This window comes from Ornithorhynchus anatinus, chromosome 4 (genome assembly GCF_004115215.2).
Source record: "Ornithorhynchus anatinus isolate Pmale09 chromosome 4, mOrnAna1.pri.v4, whole genome shotgun sequence".
NCBI lineage: Eukaryota > Metazoa > Chordata > Mammalia > Monotremata > Ornithorhynchidae > Ornithorhynchus > Ornithorhynchus anatinus.
This window is the reverse complement of record NC_041731.1, coordinates 57,764,312-57,770,311: the sequence shown is the minus strand read 5'-3', so window position 1 is coordinate 57,770,311 and position 6,000 is coordinate 57,764,312.

Below are 6,000 nucleotides of genomic sequence, written 5' to 3'. Positions count from 1 at the left end.
TCCAATTGCGTGCCACTCATTGGACGGCCTGGCTTTGGACTTTCCAAGGTCTCAAGGAGCCTAGAGCTTGCATTTATCCCAGAACTCAGAACAGTACTTGACGTATAGTAAGTGCTTAACAAATATAATAATACCGACAATAATAAAAATAATGATACTAATCTTGTCTTATGCTGTCGAGTCGTCTCCAACCCATAGCGACAACACGGACACATCTCTCCCAGTACGCCCCGCTCTCCATCTGCAATCATTCTGGTAGTGGATCCATAGAGTTTCCATGGTCAAAATTCGGAAGTGGTTTACCACTGCCTCCTTCCATGCATTAAACTCGAGTCTCTGCCCTCGACTCTCTCCCGTGTCGCTGCTGCCCAGCGTGGGTGAGTTTTGACTTGTAGCACATTGCCTTCTGCTCGCTAGCCACCGGCCAAGCAGGGAATGGAGTGGGTAGGCCTCTGCTTGACTCTCTCTCCCGTTGCTGAGACCAGTAGAGTCCTGGAAACTCCTTGTGCGACCCTGAGAGGGGTAATGATAATAATACTATTGCTAATAATACCCTACTCCAGTTAAAAGCCAGGACATGTCCTCTAGTCTTAGACCCAGAACCTAATTGACACCCTCCTCCTCCCTCCCCCCTCAACAACTCCTCCAGTCCGCTCAAAAAGTCAGCGAGGTTACAAGGGGCTCCACACCAATCTGGGGGATCCAGCCCACGTGCCCCTGAACAGATGGTCACTCCTCTGAGCAGGTTAGACCCACTCTGGAAGCACCTAATGACCTAAGAATCCTTTGCTTGGAACAGGCCAGTTTAGACCTGCCCTGGACCTGCCCCCTACACTTTCCGCGGGGGTTTCCAGATTGAAGCCAGTTGTCTTGACCCATCCCAGTCTAGACCACTGGGTCCAGGATCCACCTGGCTCTTGGGGTTTGCTCTGGGGTCCTCCAAAGCTGAATAATAATAATGTTGGTATTTGTTAAGCGCTTACTATGTGCAGAGCACTGTTCTAAGCGCTGGGGTAGATACAGGGTAATCAGGTTGTCCCACGTGAGGCTCACAGTCCCCATTTTACAGATGAGGTAACTGAGGCACAGAGAAGTAGTGAAGGCCCAGGTGTAAATTAGCTTTTCGTCAGGGTTGGGGACATTTCTCTCTGTAGACTTACAACAAATGTAGGGCTAAGTCGAGTGGAAAGAGCACAAACCTGGGAGTCAGAGGACCTGGGTTCTAATTCTTGTTTCTCTACTTGCTTGCTTTGTGACCTTGGGCAAGTCACTTAACTTCTCTGTGCCTCAGTTTTCTCATCTGTAATATACCTGTTCTCCCTCCTACTTAGGCTGTGAGCCCCATGTGGGACCTGATGATCTTGTACCTACTCCAGTGCTTAATACAGTGCTTGACATCTGCTAAGTGTTTTACAAGGATTCGGATGGATCGATACACTTTTCCATGAAAATGTTAAGAAAACCTTAATTACATTTTAAATAAATTAAACTTTGGGGTTTTTTTCTGGGTTCATGTCTAATTTTTAATAAATATTTTGAAGGTGAATGGAATAAAACCTTAGAGTGCCATTCTGTACCCTACTTATAACTCTTTTTGTGTTTCTCTCCTAGATGCAGTCTACACTAGATGCAATCTATTCTAGATTGTAAGCTTGTTGTGAGCAGGGAATGTGCTTCTTATATGGTTGTATAGTACTCTCGCAAGCGCTCTTCACACAGTAAGCGCTCAATGCATACTACTGACTGACTGACAGGCTGACCCCTGAATCGTGAGGCTGGAGAGGCTGAAATTATCTAGACCTTCAGTTAGTCTTCGAATCTCACAGGCCCCTGTCTCCCAAGCACTTTGGCAGAAGCAGAAAACAAACAGATATTAAAGATTGGAACACTGATCCATCTGAAGAAAATAATAATGTTGGTATTTGTTAAGTGTTTACTATGTGCAGAGCACTGTTCTAAGTGCTGGGGTAGATACAGGGTAATCAGGTTGTCCCACGTGAGGTTCACAATTAATCCCCATTTTACAGATGAGGTTACTGAGGCACAGAGAAGTGAAGTGACTTGCCCACAGTCACACAGATGACAGGTGGCAGAGCCACTGGCTGGCTTGTGTAGAGGAAACCCCCAGGAGAAGCTGGAGGTCAGGAATGTCTCAGATCCTGGAAATGAAGTCCAAGGAAGGGAACATCTGTGGATAAAGGAAAGCCTGCCTCGACTGTCTAGAGCCCATCTGGTGGCCAAGTGAGGAGGTGTTTAGAAGGTTTTCCAGAGTTACAGTTAAATTACTTATTTATTTGTTTTCTCGGCCATGTTCTTGAGATTTTTCTGGCATAGGGGAAAAGCTGTATAAATAAACGCCTCAGTTTCATTAAGGTTTGTTTGAGAGGTAGCCTAGGCAAGTGGAAATAGCACAGGTCTGGGAGTCAAAAGGACTTGGGTTTTAATCCCAGTGCTTGCTGTATGATCTTGGGCAAGTCACTTAACGTCTCTGTGCCTCGGGTCTCCTGTTCTCCCTCCTACTTAGACTGCAGGATAGGGACTGTGTCCAATCTAATTCACCTGTATCTACCCCAGGATTTAGAAAAGTGTTTGATGCAGTAAGTGCTTAACAAATACCACAAAAAAGTCTGTGTGCTTTTCCCCCTCTTTTTAAAATAATAAATATGGCATTTGTCAAGTATTATGCAGAGCTCTGGGTAGAAATAAGATAATCAGATCCAACACAGGCCCTCTCCCACCGTTTAAGGCAGAGGAAGAACAAGAAGCAATGTGAACTAGTAGATAGAGCACAGGCCTGTGAGTCAGGAGGACCTGGGTTCTAATACCGGCTCCGCCATTCTCTGCTGTATGACCTTGGGCAAGTCACTTCACTTCTATGTGCCTCAATTGCCTCACCTATAAAATGGGGGATTAAGACTGTGAGCCCCATGTGGGACATGGACTGTGTCCAACCTGATTAGCGTGTATCTACTACAGAACTTAGTACAGTGCCTGAAACATAGTAAACGCTTTATACCATTAAAAAAAAATAAGACAGGGACTGTCTCATTTAAAATAATAGTGGTATTTGTTAAGTGTTTACTGTGTGCCAAGTTCAGGGGTCCTCCCTACCCCCCGATTAGACTGTAAGCCCTTCAAACGGCAGGGACTGTCTCTATCTGTTGCCGACTTGTTCATTCCAAGCGCTTAGTACAGTGCTCTGCACATAGTAAGCGCTCAATAAATACTATTGAATACAAGATAATTAGATTGATAGAGTCTCTATCCTGCATGAGGCTCATAGTGTAAGTAGGAAGGAGAAAAGGTATTAAATCCCTATTTTACAGATGAGGAAACTGAGGCACAGAGAAGTGAATTGATTTGTCCATGGTCACCCGGCAGGCAAGTGGTAGAGGTGGGCTTAGAACCCAGGCCCTCTGGATCTCAAACCGCCAGGCCAAGCTACTCCTGATCTACTGATCTGAGTGTATTGTATTCTACACCTTCTCTCCTTGACCCCCTCCAATCTGGCTTCTGCCCCCTTCTCTCCACTGAAACTGCCCCCTCAAAGGTCACCAGTGATCTCTTTCTTGCCAAATCCAACGGCCTCTACTCCATCCTGAGCCTCCTCGACCTCTCAGCTGCCTTTGACAGTGCTGACCACCCCCTTCTCCTGGAAATATTATCCAACTTTGGTTTCACTGACACTGTCCTCTCCTGGTTCTCCTCCTATCTCTCAGGCCGCTTAGTCTTAGCCTCTTAGCCTCCTCCGCCGCCGCCCACCCCCTGACTGTGGGAGTCCCTCAAGCTTCAGTTCTAGGTCCCCTCTATTCTCCATCTACACCCATTCCCTTGGAGAACTCATTTGTTACTATGGCTTCAAATATCATCTGTGTGGATGATTCCCAAATCAACATCTTCAGCCCTGATATTTCTCCTTCTCTGCAGTTTCGCATTTCCTCTTGCCTTCAGGACATCTCTACTTGGATACCCCAGTGAAACTTCACACATAACATGTCTGAAACAGAACTCCTTACATTCACACCCAAACCTGTCCTTCCCGACTTTCCCCTCACTGTAGACCGCACCACCATCCTCCCTGTCTCATAAGTCCATAACCTTGGTGTTACCTTGACTCATCTCTCTCAATCAACCCTCATATTCCATCTGTCACCAAGCTGTCAGTTCAACTATCACGTCTCCTAAATCCACCCTTTCCTCTCCTTCGAAATTGTTACTATTTTGATCCAAACACTTCTCCTACCCCACTTTGATTACTGCATCAGCCTCCTCGCTGACCTCCCAGCCTCCTGTCTCTCCCCCCACTCTAGTCCATACTTCATTCTGCTGCCTCAGTCATTTTTCGGCAAAGACATTTATTCCACGTTACCCCACTCGTAAAGAACGTCCAGTGGTTGCCCATCCATCTCCTCATCGAACAGAAACTCCTCACTATTGGCTTTAAAGCCGTCAATCACCTTGCCCTTTCCTGCTTTACCTCTCTGATTTCTGATGAAGACTATGAGCCTCACGTGGGACAACCTGATGACCCTGTATCTACCCCAGCGCTTAGAACAGTGCTCTGCACATAGTAAGCGCTTAACAAATACCAACATTATTATTACTAAGACCCAGCCTGCACACTTTTTTTCTCTAAAGCCAACCTTCTCTCAATCCCTCAGTCTCAACTATCTCACCACCAATCCCTCACCCATGTCCTGCTCCCTTCATATCCAAGTGACGGACAATCACTCTCCCCCACTTCAAAGCCTTATAATAATAATTGTTATTATGGTATTTGTTAAGCGCTTACTATGTGCCAGGCGCTGTACTGAGTGCTGGGGTAGATACAAGCAAATCAGGTTGGACGCAGTCCATGCCCCGCGTGGGGCTCACAGTCTCGATGAGGAAACTGAGGCACAGGGAAGTGAAGTGACTTGGCCAAGGCCACACAACAGACAAGTGGCAGAGCCGGGTGTAGAACCCATGACCTTCTGACTCCCAGGCCTGTGCTCTGTCCACTAGGCCACACTTCTGACTAAGGCAACAGGAGGGAGGAGGTGGAGTCTCCCCGAGGTCTAAATGAGTAAAATACAGTTAACCAAAAGATTTTTAAGTGATTTGTCAGCATTCTATGGCAGGTAAAATAAGTTATAATGTATTTATCTCTGTTTCTATTTCAGCGATGCATTATCCTGTGCTTACTCCAGTTCTCACCAACTCTGTTAATGCTATCTTAAACACTGTGCTCTGCTCACAGTAAGCACTCAATAAGTACCAGCTGTGTGACCTTGGGCAAGTCACTTTACTTCTCTGTGCCTCAGTTACCTCATCTGTAAAATGGGAATGAAGACTGAGCCCTACGTGGGATGACCTGAATACCTTGTATCTACCCCTGCACTTAGAACAGTGCTTGGCACATAGTAAGTGCTTAACAAATGCCAATATTATTATTATTATGCCAATATTATTATTATTATTGTTATAATGCTACTGATTGACTGACTGACTAAGCATAATGCTTGACCCAAGGTAAGCATCAATAAATGCCAAAAGCGGGTGCTCAATACATACTAAAGGCTTAGTACAGAGCTCTGTACACAGAAAGGAATCAATAAATACCCCTGCTTGATTGAATACTACTACCACCATAAAAGAACTATAAACACAACTAAATACAATAATAATAATGTTGGTATTTGTTAAGCGCTTACTATGTGAAGAGCACTGTTCTAAGCGCTGGGGTAGGCACAGGGGAATCGGGTTGTCCCACGTGGGGCTCACAGTCTTAATCCCCATTTTACAGATGAGGGAACTGAGGCACAGAGAAGTTAAGTGACTTGCCCACAGTCACACAGCTGACAAGTGACAGAGATGGGATTTGAACTCATGACCTCTGACTCCAAAACCCGTGCTCTTTCCACTGAGCCACGCTGCTTCTCTACAATCAAACTTAGGGCATCTTCAATTAGGATTTCACCCTGGATGGAAAGATGCCTGTCAACCTTTGCATGAAACAAA